The sequence below is a fragment of the Lutjanus erythropterus genome, chromosome 15 (genome assembly GCF_056507025.1).
Source record: "Lutjanus erythropterus isolate fLutEry1 chromosome 15, fLutEry1.hap2, whole genome shotgun sequence".
NCBI lineage: Eukaryota > Metazoa > Chordata > Actinopteri > Lutjaniformes > Lutjanidae > Lutjanus > Lutjanus erythropterus.
This window is the reverse complement of record NC_139331.1, coordinates 33,647,706-33,662,314: the sequence shown is the minus strand read 5'-3', so window position 1 is coordinate 33,662,314 and position 14,609 is coordinate 33,647,706. Positions and strand designations below refer to the sequence as shown.

General features: G+C 41.0%; 1 protein-coding gene across 3 annotated transcripts in view; it reads left to right on the top strand.

Moving 5' to 3' along the window:
* The window catches only part of hivep2a (HIVEP zinc finger 2a), a 156,323-nt gene that overhangs the window by 14,479 nt on the left and 127,235 nt on the right, over positions 1-14,609 (top strand). For all 3 annotated transcript variants that reach the window (XM_084737191.1, XM_084737188.1, XM_084737189.1), the window contains exon 2: positions 2,612-2,670. The gene's annotated coding sequence lies outside the window, so the exon portion shown is untranslated. The remainder of the gene's footprint in view (positions 1-2,611; positions 2,671-14,609) is intronic.

The window sequence follows — 14,609 nt, the reverse complement described above, 5'->3', positions numbered from 1 at the left end:
ATTGGTGCCTATTGAGATTTATTTTAAATGAATGAATCAAATAAAAAAATATAGGAATGTTGATGAAAATTAATGTGTAAAAACACGATTTGCATAAGATTTTCATTTTTTTAATTACTTGAAAGGACTGTGACATAATCAGCAACTTTTGGCATTTTTCCTTATTTTCTTCTTTTTAATTTTTAGTTGTAGAACCATTTTCTGAGCTGTCATTGCTGCAGGAGGATCTCAGCTCCTAATCTGTTTTAAGAAAGGAGGATTTTCATTATAAACCCTAAAAAAAAAGTAACAATAAACCGTCTGGCTCTTGCTGGTTTGCTGCTCCCGGGCTCTGCTGCCCAGTTTGATATTATCTGCCACAGTGGAGCAAAATGAAAATGCAGAGGCAGTAACTGCCGTAGGTTTAGGTTGAGTTATTTGCATATCCATACAAAAGATAAGAACACCTCAAAAAGTATCAGGGGATGAAAAGAAATCCAATCTCAGCGGGTGAGAAAGAACAGAAACCTTAACAGGCTTAAAAAGAAAAAAAAACAAAGAAAAAATTGACAAAAGAAAAGTGAAAATCAAGATGACAAACGGATGACACGAGTGATCTGAAACGCTAAGACAGAGTGTCATTTGTTTTTATTTGTTTACTGTTGGATTCATCGAAGGGTTTGAAATGTCAGCGTCAAAACAACAGAGACTTCGGAGTGTTTTTAGAAATTTTAGATTACAAACCGCAGGATCAGCGTGTCACTTCTGTCCTCGTGGAAATTTTGCAAAAACAACACTGCGGTTCTTTATTTTCCTGACATGAATTTAAATGCTAAGTTTTTTATTTATATGCTGTGAGAGTCTCATGACCTTTTGACCTTTAAAAATATTGAGAATATGTTCACAATCCATGCTTTTGTTTTAACACTACAAAAGTATGTGGACACCCGAGCCCATGCTTATGTCAAAAAGCAAACGGGGCTGTTTTGGAGTAGGTTTATTTTGGATGTTTAAGGAGATGCTCAACTTTGATATCATATATGCGTGTTTACTATTCAAAGCCAAATTTCCAGAGGCTATAAACATCTCACTTTAAAACTATGGGCATTAATCAGCCTCCACTCTTCACCAGATGTTGAATCTGGCTGCAGTGCTTTGCTCCCATTTAGGCACACTGTGTTGGATGGAGTTGAGGTCAGGACTCTGTGCAGGCCAGGCAAGTTCTTCCACACCAAATTGGGAAAACCATTTTTTATTTTTTTATGGTGCTGGTTTGTGCATGAGGGCGTTGCTATGTTGAAACAGGAAAGGGTCTTCCCCAAACTGCACACTATTTCCTAAAATATCATTGTATACTGTAGGGAGCTGGGGACAGTTGCCAGGCAACCTGCAGGGACTCCTGGGAGGTTACTGGTTGAGAGATTGTACAAAACATAGCAATAGTTTTGAACAAATATGACATAACGTATTAATCAATTAGTGTGTTTTAGAGGTGGTGTTAGGCAGGTTTTCATAGCAGAGCCAAGCTAGCTGTTGTCCCGATTCAAGTCGTTGTGCTAAGCTAACCCAATATTGGCTTTAGCCTGACAGAGTATTTAAGGGACAGATATGAGAGTGGTATCGATCTAACTGTCTGCCAGAAAGCAAATAAGTGTCTTTCCCATAATGTCAAACTATTGTTTTCCTGTGACCAGTCTCTTGAAGTACACAAGTGGCCACATTAGGGATGTTCCTAGCCACTTACTTTCCTGTTGATCAAACAGAAATTCTAATTGAAACTAGTTGACTGTTCTTAAAGTACAACGTAAGAAATAATCGTCATTGAAAACATTGTCCATTTGAAACCATTAATGACATTTTTAAATGACCAAATCATATTTTAAATGCTACTGTTTTTTCAAAGGTTGTGCTTCAGTCTGGATGTGATCATTTTGGGCCCCAGCACCGTGAACTCAGGCTCAATTTAAATTCCATTAACTTTCTGAAGTCTTTGCCTTCAACAAAGTGGAGTGGAAGCATATCCTGCAAAGTCATTGCAGTGATGAGCTGTCCTACAGCACCAGCAGCCCACTCTCCCTGCAGGTTAACGTCCATGTGCCTGTGCTGAATGTGGTTATGTGACAGTATATACTGACACAGCCTACATACAACCTTATTTTCATTTTCCAGGTCAAAATGCTGCCAAACCGTGCTGTCACTGGTTGCACTTTCCAATTTGCAAGTTTGCAAAATTCAGGCCATGCTAGCATTTGTGCATTAGCAGCCGTCTGCGGTGGCTGCACCGTGGGCAAGTGGTGAGCAGCTGCATGACATCTTGGATGCAACAGTTAACCAGTGTTCTACATTAGTAAAATATTTATATACACACTTAATATTTCTGGTGCCAGCTAGCGAGGGTAGTAAAATCACTTCGCTGACTAAACTGTATGGACATCAATTTAAAAAGAGAGTTTTTATTTTTCTCTTGACCTAAATAGATTAAAGAGAAACCATGAGGGCACCATGGTTTACTGCCTTCAAAATGTACTGGTGGTGTGTTGCATTTTGGGATACACATGGTGTGTTTACCACAGGTGGATTTACATAGAAGTACACTGTGTCTTTATCTCTGTGTCTCTCTTTCTCCCCCCAGGGGTTCTGACCAGTTTGTGGACTTGCTAAACTGGACCAGAGGACAAACAGTTACATCAGGTAGGCTCCACGACTAACAAGTGTATGTGTGCATGAGCGTGGTGGTTATAGCTCGCAGTCATAACACAGGTAGTTGACAGTTGATGTGAAAAAAACAATGCATAAAATGAGGTCATGAGGTCATGTTTAGTGCTGTTTGCAGTGAGTAAAAATTTGTGCAGCGAAAGTTGTTCCTGTGAGGTCGAACCTGAGGTTAACAATGGGCAATTGAAATTACTGACAGAATGTTGCAGAGAACTGGTAAGAAAATCCAGTCGCAAAAGTGAAACTATCTCAAGTAAGCAGCTGAAAGTGGAGTAAAATGTTGTTTTTATGAAGGTAATATAAAAGGAGATAGAGATATTTTCATACTGATGAGAATTAAGTCGTGGCTTGAGAAGAAAGTGTCTGAAAAACAAGGAGAAAATGGTGGAAAACGACCTTCTTTGTTGTAATAAGAACCATCAATATGGTATAAAATGGCTGATCCTTTTGTCATGGGTGGGGGGGGGGGGGCTCACACAGAGAAACAGACGGTAAGACAAGGAGAGAGTTGAGCTGTATTCATTTAGCCAGAATTACTCTCGCTGTTTTCTCCTGGCTGGTTGCCGGGGCAACCGTCCAGCTTCGTTAACAGAGGTGTGACCTCGGCTGGGAGTGTAAATGAAAAAGCTCACGTTCACAGTCCCGCTGCCTGCCGACATGTAAAGTTACTGTATGTCCTCACTTTCTCTCCAAGAAGAGTCCGTGAAATGATCTAATTCTGCTCTTTGAACTCACATTAGTATAAATCTGGCGGCTGGTTGTTCAGAGGCAGTTTTCTGTTGGAATAACTGAATTTGTTTCACAGTGTAATGCTGAAGATGAGAGAGTGTGTGTTGTGATGCCAGGTGCAGTAAAAGAGTGTTTAAGTATGCTGCTCCCTCAACTAGAGGATCTGGTCTCACTGGACCATCATCCGGCTGTAGATGCTTTGAGTGTTGAAGAGTATTTTGATTTCTTATAATTCTGTCATTTGTTTTCTTTTTATTTTGTTTTATGTTTGTGTCATGTCGCCAACCGTGTTATCGGTGCCGCTGCCTGCCTTTGGACAGGACACTCTTGAATTTAAATCTCAATAAGAATTTTATTCCTGGTTAAATAAAGGCTTTAAAAAAGAAAAAATAGAAACATAATCCAAGAATAAGGAGTGACTGGGATACATTTACGAAACTGGACCATATACAGAGTTCTGCTGGCTGCTCTAAGAATGATGGCAGGAGTCATGACAAAAAAGAAAGACCTGGTTTCTTATTACCACCACAAAAATGTTTTAAACAAATCCTTTTCACGTTATAACACAGAAGTTATTTGTCATAATGTTTTGTGATGTGAAAACGAAGCAAAAGCTCGTTGTTTTAATGAGACCCTCATTAAAACAACAGACCCTCAATAAGTCCCTATGAGTTCATAATGAGAAATGCTGTGCTGATGTTATCGATTCTGTGTAAAAAGTTACGTGATATAACAAGAAACGTTTCTTGATAAAACTGAAAAATATGCTCTGTATTAATAACAAGTAATATACGCCGTTATAAAATGAAACATAATGGAGCAGTATTACGTTATGATGTGAAAAGTTTGTTAGAACAAGATATTTTCAAACTGTTAACACATAAAAACTTGTTCTAACAATATACTATTTATCTTGTATTTATTTTATAACAAGTTTTACTGTGATAACTTATATTGTCCTAACGTGAGTTGTCTTGTTATAACACAAAACCTTTCATGTTATAACAAGATAAATAATATATTGTTAAAATAAATAAATTTGATAAATTTGTATGTCCTAATAAAGTTAAAATGTCTTATAACATGAAAATATTTCAGAAAAAGAACTTGTTATAGCAATAATCTTAACGTTGTATAGAGATATTGATCTGTTTTTCTTTTTCTGGCATAGCAGCAATACGCCCCTCTATGCTATAACATGAAAAATATTAATACACACATATATACATGACCTAAGTGTTCACAGCAATACAATAGTCCTTTGTATTGAATCTGGAATTACAGAAGTGCAGACAGCACGTGCGTGTAATCATTTCTCATTTCTCATCGTTTTGTCGTCACATTGTCAAAAACTGGTCCTGTCATCTCAGCAAGACACGTCGGTTTTCTGGTGATTACAGCAAAAACAAAAAAAGAAAAGGCCATGATTATAAGAAAACTGTCTGGTATCATGTGAAACTGACATAATTATTATTAGATCATGAGAAAAAAACAGTTTGACAGCTTAATACAGTAAGATGACAAAACAATCTGGCCATATGGAACAAATTATATTCCAATTATAGTCACTCTGTCACAAGAAATTAAACTAAAAGGCCTGTTAAATATTGACACTTGTGAACAACCATGGTTTCTATTGCGGATTAAATAACTAAATTTGTCACTTTTTAAAAAAAAGGAGGAAGTCCAGTTTAAAGTTCAAACAGTTAGGTCACATGTCAGAACTGAGCAGAACTTTAAAAGTACGAGCATCAGGCCTGCAGATGTATGAAAGCATTACCCACAGTACTGATACAGGATCAAGTAGGTGAGGAAGGACACATTTTGCATTTTGGATCACAAAACAAGAGAATATTAGAGAAAGGCAAAGTGTCAGAATGAAGCAGAGATGCTGTTAACACAGATTCAGTGTTGTACATGGAGAAGAGCTTGTGTGCTGAAGATGAGGATGAAAAAAAGAAGGATGGATGCAGGAAAGAGGAGCGACGTTTGATGCCGGAGAGTAAAGTCTGGCTTTCTTTGCTTCTTTTTAAATGTCTGATGGCTGCAAACAGGAATGGTAGGAGAAACAGGGTATTGTGTCTGTGTGTGAGTGTGTGTGAGCGTGTGTGTGTCAGCGGTGTCACTTCCTCTTCCTGTGTAACAGACGGCTTCGTATCAAGTAGGAGATGAACTGTGTCATACAAACAGCCTCTGTCTTTCTCTCCATCTCTCTCTCTCTGTCGCTCCTATAAGCTTTATCAACCCACAACTCTGTGTGTGTGTCAGACAGCGCACAGAAATAGATCATGTAAAGCACAGATTACTATCTGCACCTCAAAGTACAATCGGGGGGGAGGGGGGGGGTTTAAAGTTCAGGCAGTGTCATCTGTGTAAAACACACTCAGTCACACAGCAGACAACATGCACAGGATGTGCGTCAGTGCTGCAGACCGTGTACATGCTGTAAAATGCACATAATCTCTGTGTATGCGTGAGTGTGTGAGTGTTAGGTGGGTTTCAGGGACGTAGACGGCGGCAAATGTCAATGGCTGCTCCGAACGGAGGCAAGCTGCTCGGCCAGACAGCGAGAGACACAAAGTATGTCTCCATGCCAACAAGTCCTCCAAATTAAAAGACAAAACATGTTCCTTCAGAACGACACACAGAGGCTTTTCCTTTTACTCGGACTCCTCTATCAGCAGAGCGACATCGCTCATTTGTGGCCTCCAAAACTGTCACAGCTGAAAAATGAATCAGATTTACGATGTGACAGCTCTGTGGTTTAGCTTTGGTTAAGTTTAGGCACAAAAACAACTTGGTTAGATTTTGGGAAGAGATCATGGTTTGGGTTAAAAATATGTATTTAAGTTCGGGAAATGCAGCGGTTTGGATTAAAATTGCTACTTCATTAAGGTTAAGGGACCTCTGCTGTCATGGTTACAGTAATAAACAAGTGGATAACATAAAAAAATAAAATAAAATGATGGCTGACGGTGGGTTTTACGTGGACTTTATTGTTCTATAACAACATCTGTTCCCGTCATGATTACCACAGCTCCGAGAATTGTTTTGGGGTACGTGCTAAAATGACTTTGGCGGACAGTCTCCGCCATACATGTCCGTATCTTTCCATATCAGAAAATAAAAGAAAAAAGTGATAAAAGCTGAATGGTATGATGAGAACTGGATTCCAGACTCCAAAATGTTATGTCCATTCATTTCAGTGGTCACGCAGCAGCAGCCAAAAAAGTTATTTCTTCTTTGTTTGTGTGCCGTTTGATAAAATTGGATGAAATTTTTTGGATTATGGATGAAAACCCATAATCCAAAGAATAGTTGTTGATTATTTGCAGTTCAAGGTATTGATATGCAGTGGATTTTTGTTGTTGCAGTTCTATAGTTGGTCACTGAGACAATTTAGCAGCTAGCTTGATGTGTCGTGGTCGTCGTGGAGCTGCCTCCATTTCTTCTTGGCCAGCAATGCAGAAAGCTAAACAAAGATGTAAAACAACAAGGCAGCTGACAAAAACCTCTCAAAGTCTATGTGGACCATAGTGTTGTCACACTACTGGAATTTGAACAGTATCAATACTCGATACCATTTTCTGTACCAAGGGGGGAAAAACTGAGGGCAGGGAGTTTACTACTTGCTGTCAGAGATAAAGGTTAATAGGTTGGAATGACTGATGAAATACGATGAATTGACTAGCAATGAGTGAGCTGCTTTTCAAAAGGGTCACTCTGCAGGATTTAGTGGCATCTCTTGGTGAGCTTGAAGATTGCTAACACCCTGCCTCACCCTCCCCTTCCAAACACGGCTGAGAAAGGTCGTATCTTAAGCCGGTGTTTGGTTTTTGTCCGCTCCGGGCTCCTGTAAAAACATGGTGGTTCAACATGGCAACCTGAGAGAGGACGTACACCTGTGGATTTAAATGGTTCATAAAACACAAAGATGATTGTACCCACATGAAAACATACTTTTGAATATTAAATTCAATTTCTGACAGAAAGGCCACATTCTATACATAAATCCCCGTAAATCTTGCACACTGGTCCTTTAAATCTCAAAATGTTTAATGCTGTCAAGACAATGTTTATGAAGGAGTTTACAAAGATGGATGATTAATGTTAAATTAAAAGGTGTAATTCCAACAACCATCATGGATGGATGACAAATTAAAGCACAAACCAGCATAAAATGTTTTAGTAAAGCTTCAGTAATATATAAAATATGTTCCCTTATCTGACGTTTTCGTGATCATGGTGTAGAGTGTTGTTACATGGCTCCAAAGCCTCTCATTGAGTTGAAATGTGGTGGCTGAGTGTACAACCCACATGATTTTCATTCAGATGATTCAGTGAGCCCTCAAAGCCCTGTAAGGGAGGCAACTTCATTCATTATATTTCTCATTTATTCAAGTTTTTGTTTGTCACTGCTTCGTACAAGCAAAACAGGAAGCACCAATCTATAGAACAACAAACAACAGCAGAGTGACTCATTTTGTGAGATGAATAGAAGATTAAGAGCTTCTAAAAAGACAAAAACTACTCAACAGCTGAGCTGCAACGAGATCCAAAAACTGACTAAATGAACCGTGTTGCTGAAAAAATATCTTACCACTGAATGAAGTGAAATAATATAAAAAAAAAAAAAACAAGAGAGAGAGAAAGAGAGAGATGGAGGACCAAATGGATGCGGGCGCCATGGTAACCACAGAGTCGGTAGATTGAGTAGAACACTGAAAATGAAAAAAGCAGTAGTGGACAGGAAGCCGCTGTTGAGCTTTACATCAGTCTCTGCTCACCGATTGGCTGAAACAGACCAGGAAGTGAACTGAGACACCCTCAGACACACACACACACACACACACATACATACGCACATACGCACTCCCACACAATACTATGTTCGAATAAAGAAAGTCGGAAAAAAGGCAGGAGGTGAAGAGGGAGAAGAAGTGTATGTTCTGTTGCCATGGCGACCACGGCTTGGTACGATGGATGCAAGCTGTGCCCTTGACAGCATCGCATGGAGAGGGAGTTTTACACACACGCACACACACACACACACACACACAGGCCAGAATGATGATCATGTGTATTGACTAACAGCTGTGTCCAAATGAATGGCCTTTGGGTGAGCATCTTCTCACACACACATTCTAAATGTGTGTCTTCATTAGGGGTGGGGGAAATTTCCGATTCTTAGATGCATCGCGATTCGGACGTGGACGAATCTGAATCGATTCACAAACGTCCAAATTTCGATTATTTAAATCTGTTAATTAAAGTGATACAGAACCTTCTAAATAATGTGGAACTAAGAAGCGCGGTACGCGTCATCGCCGGGACACTTTGGGACGCGCACCTGGAGCGACACGCGCACAGCGGAAAACAAACATGGCCGACCGGCAGCCACCTCGCCATGAGGTCCGAACAGCTCCTTCTAATTTAAAAGCAGCCGTGTGGAAACACTTCGGCTTCTACAACGTCGACGGCGGAAGCGAACTGGACAAGAGCCACGTTATATGTAAGCTGTGTCGAGCTAAAATAAAATACTTTGGCAACACAACAAACATGAGAAGCCGTAACTCGATTCCACCCGACGGAGGAGTCGGGGAGACGGCAGGCTGCTGTTGCTGCGGCTACTAGTGGCTACTGTTGGTACTTTCCAGTTTGCACATATTTCCAATAGTTTAATAAAATATAATCGAAATGAATTCTTATTACAAATGCGCTGTTTTTAAAAATTGCAAGTGACGAATGCTTATTCAGTGAGACAAAAAGAAATGTGTTTGTGAAAAAGTGCATCAATATACATAAAGATGCATCAATAATCGTTTTATAATCGAATCGTAGCCCCTGAATCGTAATCGTAATCGAATCGGCAGGTGCCCAAAGATTCCCACCCCTAGTCTTCATGTATGTGTGTGTGTGCTTGTGTGTGTGTGCAGGCCAATGAGTGAGATAACAGAGCGTCAGAATTTGAATAGCATTATGGGATATGACTGTTGCCGAGACGACAGCAGTTAGTTTGGTTCCCATTTCCTCCAGGTAACCAGAAGTCCACTGGCCTCTTTGTTTGTGCATTCAAATCACATGGAAAGTAGTGGTGTGTGTGTGTGTGTGTGTATCTGTGTGCGTGTCTGTGTGTGTGTGTTTGTGCGAGAGAGAGTGTGTGTAGTGGTGAGTACAGTGCGGTACCATAAGGAGCTTTGGTTTCGCTTCCGCATCGTTCCTCATGCAAATGACGGCTTTGTTGCTTCTGCAGCCTGCACACTTCCTGTATGTGCTCTGTGTGTGTGTGTGTGTGTGTGTGTGTGTGTGTGTGTGTGTGTGTGTGTGAGAATGTCAGAGAGACTTTACTCTGCATAAGTGGTTCACAGCATGCATTTTTGTATTTATATTTACATTGGTCTATGCATGTTTTATATATGTCAGTATGTGTGTGTATGTCTTGTATTCGTATAAGCAGACTGAATGTTCAGTGTATTCTGTGTGTGTCTGTTTGGACACCAGTGGGTTCTCTCACGATTGTGTGTACTTTATACTCAGTGTTTGCTTATATTTGAGTGTGTGTTATCTAACATAAACTCAACTAAAACTGCTGTTTCCATCTCAAACTGTGAGTTTGTCCGGGTTAAACAGAATCGGTTAATTGATTCAAAACAATTTTGCTTTGGTCATGGTCTGATATCGATTCATAAAATCCCCAAATGGATCTTTTTATGTCTTTTCTCCTGTGGATGTGTGGCACAGCCTGCAGTTTAAACCTCACTAAAGTCTCACCTGACCAGCTTTTGGTGCGAGATCTCATGATGCGATGATGTGCTACAAGCTGGTGGCAGGAGGTTGACCACTGCTTGACTCCGGTCATCAGCTGAATTTCAGCTCTTTACTGCAGATGTGTGACTTGTTTCTGACCACGTTAACTGTGTGTTCACAGTAATACAGGGCAAACTAGCTGAACTAACCAGTGAGCATATCACTTGGTGAAGCTAATTTTTCAAACAAGTCTTTACAGACATTAGAACGATCCAATAAATACACTTAACATCGACTAGAAGTGTATGATTCAACTTTTCCCCATCACCTAGCATTAAAAAAGCAAATGAAAATTGCAATAAATCATAATATCGAATCGCAATAGCCTAGTTGCAGAATCACAATAGTTACGAATTGCAATACATATTGAGTGTGAATCGTCCCAACATTAGCAGCAGTGTTATTAGTCAACAGTAGTAGCATTATTCAGGCTCAGCAGCACTGTGGCAGTCCTTCACACCTTTCAGTGTGAATGGATCCACATGAATGAAGTGACAACCTGCAGCAACCTGTCGGAGACTCATTTTGTCATCTCAGAGTTCCTCAAGACTAAGGATGAACTGAATTTTCATTCACAAGTTTGTCCTTTAGAGTGTTTAGCGCACACAGCGTTCAGAGCGTCATTCGTGACTGCAGGACGGATGATGTGGAGACGAATCAGCTAGAGGCATTCAGAGGGAGACAGGATGTTTGTGGGAGGAGAGATGGAGTGCTGAATGGAGAAAGGACACGGTCAAGAGGGGGCAGGAGGGATCGTTATTAGGCTCCATCACCTCCTCCTTCACCTTCAGCATCCCTCGCTCTTTCATCCATCCTTTTCTTTTCCTTTGTCACCCTCCTTATTCAGCTCCTCCCCTCCTCTCCCTGACCTCTGACCCCTTTTCTTTTCATCTCAAACCTCAACATGTTTTATCTTTCTCTTTTGCTCTTTTGCCTTATCTCTCATTCTTTTTTTCACTCTTCCCTTCACTTTTCAGTCCTATATTCCATCCTTTTCTCTATCTGCTCATATTTACTGCCTTGACCCATCTTCTCTCTCACTCTCTCTTTCTTCCATCTTTTCTTCCATCCTCTCCCTTCTTATTCTCCTCTTTCTTACTTTTTTAGGTGTTTTCATTCTTTTACCGTCTTGCGTTTTTTTGTAATCCCTCTCTGTTCCTTCCAGTCTGGCCTCATCCCATTATGTCTTTTCTTTTTCTGTTGTTTATGGTCTCCCTCCATTCTTCCCTTTTTTATACCTCCTTCGATCTTCCACCACTTCTGCTTTCTTTTCTTTTCTCTGTCTTTGTTTCCACTTGACATTTGTCATCTTCCTTTTCTTTTCCCTCTTTTCTTTGCTGTTGATTTTTTTCTCTTTTCTTTCATCCCTCATCTGTCATCTGTGCAGCCTTATATCCCTCCATCCTTCCCTTTCCCCTTTTTTGTCATCTTTTCTTCCCCCTTTCCTTCCTACTTCTACTGATCTTTCTCTCCCCTTATTTCTCACTTTAATCTTTTTTCTTTCCCATCCCATTCCTCATTTTCTGTTACCACTTTCTATTCCTCCATCTTTACCTTCTTCTATCCCCAGTTTCCTCTTTCACCTCATACCTTCTTCCATTGCATCTTTTCCCAAGTCCCCCCCTTATATTCTTCCATCTTTCTCTTTCTATACCTCTTTCCATCTTCTGCCTACATCCCTCTTCTTTTCTTTCCTTTGTTTCTCTCATCTCACCTTCTCGTCTACAACCATTATTCTCTCCCTTCATTGTTCGATCCCTGAATTGTTTTAACCCTCCTCCCTTTTCTCACCCTCATATCCTTCCATCCTTCCTTTTCTGCACCTCTCTCATTCTCTTTCTTTTCCATCTCTCCTTGATTTCCCATTTCTCCCCTTTTTCTGCCTTCTACTTTCTTGCTTCTTCCTTTCCTCAGTCCCTCCTCCTCCACTCCCTCACTCCGTCATCGTGCCCTCTGCCCTCCCTCTTCACCTCACCTCACCTCCCCCCTTGTGTCATTTCCCCCTGCCGTCATCTTTTCATCACGCCCTCCATCCCTCCATGATCTCCTCTGCCAGGGAGGAACAGGTGGCTCGCTTCTGCTGTGCCTCTCGGTGGCTTCCTGCCCGTAACAGAGAGAGAGAGAGAGGCAGAGACAGAGGAAGGGAGAGAGGGAGAGATTGTGGCCCCGTGTCAGTGCCCTGGCTCTCGAGCTCGTACCATGTGATGGACGGAAGGAGGAGGAGGAGCTGGAGGAAGTGGAAGAGGAGGAGGAGGCGTCCGACTGAAGGCTGTGATTTTCTAGACAGAGGGAGAAAGAGAGCAGCAGGTGCTTCAGTTTGAAGCCCTCGCACAGACGCACACATGCACTTAAAGACGAGAGCCACCGAGATATTTCTGTGCCCACACCCGTGTGACATCATTTCCTGTCCTCGCACGGGAAGTCGACACACTCAAGTGCCTGTAGTGTGTGTGTGTGTGTGTGTGTGTGCGTGTGTGTGTGTGTGTGTCTCACCCTGGTGCTTCAAGAAATAATCTAAAAGTCTAACCTTCTCTACAGGGGTGCAAAGAGTACTGTTACACTACTGAAATATTACTCAACTACAAGTAAAAATACTGGTGTTAAAAGGTGAAAAGAGTATTAGTTACTTTTTAACCATGATGATTGACACTTGAGAACCTCAACAGGAAACCTCTTTGGAAAAATCCTTTAAAAAAAATTACTCCTAATTTGTCACTAAATTGCCTTTTAAAAGCTTATTATTCGTTATTTATATCTCAAAATATTTATGCATACATATACATGCATATATACAGAAAAATATTGTTTGTGATGATTCCTCTTATATTGTCATTGAATACTGAGATGTTTCCATGCGTGGCACATGTAGCAAAAGGCCTGCAATGCAAATCTGTAGTTTAGAAAACCTAGTTTTACCCTGTGCAACATGAGAAGCGGTGGATTTTTTTTTTCTTTTTCAACATCCTGATTGCACTTGGTTAATAATACAGACTGAGCATGTAGAAAGATTGAAAAATATTGAATATTGATAAAAATTGACTTGCCTTGCATGAAATTTTAGGCACAAGGGAGGGGGTGCCCTCTGATTGCCACTGGGTATTTTGCACAATGTCTTTAACTGTTGAAGCTTAATGATTACCGGTAACAGGTATTCAGTCAATTCAGGTATTCTGATTCTCTAAATCTCAAGTCTAAATTACCCCCAACTCCTGCACTGCTCTGCTGAGTGGACACAGTCACCTCTCCAAACCTGTGCCTGCTGCAGCATTACTTTGTTTGATTCTTTTGTCCAAATGTCATGGTTTTCATCATAGTCTTATTGGCTCCAATAAGCAGACGGAAGGTTTGATATTAATGTAAACTGTAGGCCTCCTTAGCAGTGAATTATAATTTTAAAGTTCCCATGAAAAGGCTTGTTGAGTGATCAAAACAAGCAGGTTGGGAGGGAGGGACTTGTCACAGACATTGATTGCCATTTACAGTAGCTGGTAGAGCTGTGCCTTACATGCTGTTGCCAGCTAAAGCGGTCTATGGATGTAGGAAGGAGAGCGGTCATATTAGCTGACTCCTCCTGGACTCCCAGGGAACATGGCCAGACCGCCTCTGCCTTTGTTTCTTCTGCTTCTGCTTCTCTGTTTCTTCCACATTTTTTTCCCTTCACCCTTTTTTCCAGTTCTCCTTGCTCTGTCTCTTCGTCCCTCTGACATGAAAGACATTCATTTTGAAGAAACAGAATTACAGAAAGTGCATCCAGCCTCAGTAGGAACAAGAGTCCTACTGGTGTTGTCCAAACTTTAAGTGCATCCTTTCCCAAATAGCATGTCCAGCACTGCAGTCCAGATGCTTAGAGCTACCTCTTTTTTCTCCTCTCCTCTGCTTTATTTTTATTCTCCTCCTCTAATGTTAATCTCATGCTGCAGTTTCTAAAACTGACATATTTGGGAAAACAGCGGATTGGGCTTGTTCCTGTAGCCGCTAGGATTAGCCGCTGCTACAGTAGCTAGCCATCTCCGGAGCTAACTCCATATGCATGGCATTAAGACTGATTAGCTCCACGCTAGCTCACTCATACTCAGGGTATTAAGGCTTAAAAACTAGCGCAGCTGGCTAGCACCTTGCGCCTCCCGTCCGTCATACGATGAGGGATTAGCACATGCTAACGACAGTTAGTGCTGAGAGAGGCCTAGCAGGCTAAGAACCAGCGCTTCAAAGAGGGGAAGTAAATCTGGCGCGACCTGAAAACTCGTCCCTGCTGATTTTTTTGAATGTCTATCTTCTCTGCAGTCACAAGTGTTTAAGCGTGGTGAAATGTATGTTATACATATATTACATGGATGAGGGTGGGGAACATGCAAGTCTCATGGGTGCCCCTCGCTCAC